Source organism: Meleagris gallopavo, chromosome 1 (genome assembly GCF_000146605.3).
Source record: "Meleagris gallopavo isolate NT-WF06-2002-E0010 breed Aviagen turkey brand Nicholas breeding stock chromosome 1, Turkey_5.1, whole genome shotgun sequence".
Classification (NCBI taxonomy): domain Eukaryota; kingdom Metazoa; phylum Chordata; class Aves; order Galliformes; family Phasianidae; genus Meleagris; species Meleagris gallopavo.
This window is the reverse complement of record NC_015011.2, coordinates 68,068,507-68,070,537: the sequence shown is the minus strand read 5'-3', so window position 1 is coordinate 68,070,537 and position 2,031 is coordinate 68,068,507.

The window sequence follows — 2,031 nt, the reverse complement described above, 5'->3', positions numbered from 1 at the left end:
AAAGGGAGAATGAATACACCAAGAAGCAACATTTTGCTATGACCAAATATTCTTATCAACATATGCACATCCTTATGCATACAGGTATGTACGTATGAAAAACTGAGAGATAATAGAAAGGAAATTAATAATACTGTTAATTTCATCTTGCAGTAAAACACGAACATGAAAAGTGAGCGCTTTGTAAGCATTTCCCTTAGAAAAGTTTAAATCACATATAGTTTTGTGCTGTGATGTAGTATAATGATCCTTAGACAGACACAAACTGGACTCTACCTTAAAACAGACACTTCATTATGTTTTTTAGTGATTGGTAACTGGTTTGCAGTTTTGCTGACCTGACAAGATGGCGACCAGACATGTGGTTGAAAAATCAGCTTTCATTTTTTTTTAAGTTGAAATTCAGTTTTTTTCATCTTGGAATTTCAAAATGAATTCCGACCTCGATAGGAGGAGGTTCTGGTCACAGAGTTTCAGCCCAGATTGGAACTTTCTGGAGTCAAAACACACAAAAAACTATCAAAGTAGATAGATTTTAATCTTCTTTTGTCTCTGTACTGCTCTCTGATATTGGTAATACCTATCTCCCATATTTCTAAATGGAATTGCAAGTGTTGTTTATGTTCTTCTGATGTCTTATCTTGCTTACATAGAATATATACTCTAATGATGCTTCATTCTTGCTCCAATAGCCACAAAAACTTAGAAGCCAGAATAGATGAGAATCACAATATAAGAGTCACAGAAAGTCAGAAAATAATCTTAGCACTCAGCTATCTCATTTGTCATCTGAGTCCTAGGCAATATGTGCATCACAAAAAAAGGGAATCAAATCAGCACAGATTTTGATTGAGTTGAAACTCAAATTCAGTCTAGCTGGAATTATTTGGAAGTTGAATTGAACTGGAACTGAACCAGAAAAGTAGCTGGAGAAAAAAATAATGGTGTGATTTGGTGGATACCATGACTCAAATGCCAAAGAATAATTTCTGCTCTGCTAATTCATAGCTGACTGCCCCACACGGTAAGAGTCCATAACCACCAATCCAGAGGTCACAGGGCTACAGGGAAAGCCATGACTCTAACTTTTGGAGGCAGAAACTTGTTTTTGCAGAGTAGTTACATCAGTAAGGCTATGCTTCTCCCTCTCTCCTCCCCAGCCCAACACAGATGTTCTAGAAAAACAACTAGTTTAGATGTTACTGTAGATACACACTGCAGCATTGCCTAATGAGAATTACAGGTAGAGCTGTAACACTTAGAGCTTTAAAAGGGCTCTAGATTAATAAATATTTATATTAGTTTGAGCTTGATTTATGGTAGATGAAAATGTTCCGTGCGTGTTACTGGCAGGATAGTATTGAGAAACCTTCACAGCTGCAGGCATGTTTGGCTTTTTTTTGAGAGGATGTAGAAAGAGGAGACACAGCATGAGAGGCGATGGCTTCGGCTGAGGGCTGGGCTTTGAGCTCGGTTATCCGTGCCAGAGTCCAGCACCTGCGGGGTCGATAAAACACGTGTCTGTGCATTTGGTCAGCTGGCTGGCATCACACCCATCTCCCACCGAAGTCCTCAGAGCCCTACCTGGGGCTGTTCTGACACTGCCTACTCCAGACCCGCGAGCCCAGCGGGCAGCCCCTGAGGGGCCAGCAGCATCCCCCGCACACCGACAAGGGACGCCTGCTCCCAGCTCTGCTCCCTGGGGACCTGCGGTGCTTTCATCCCTTCTACCTCCTCGAAACAAAAGATTTGCACCACACCAAGCCACCTTGTTTGCTTCTCCCGCATTTCCTGCGGCGTCCACTGAGGTAAATTTAACTACACTCCGCTTCCTGTTTGCGATAACCTATTCTACTTGATCAAAACAACACACAATCGCCGCACACCATAACTTTTCTTTTCGTCCACGTCCCTGCTGATTCCCGCCGCTGAGGTCGGACCTCTGCTGTGTTCCGTCAGCGCCGCCCCCAACGAAGCCCGCCGCGCCCCGCGGAACTCACCGCTCAGCCGCGGCCGCCGCCCAGCGGCTCG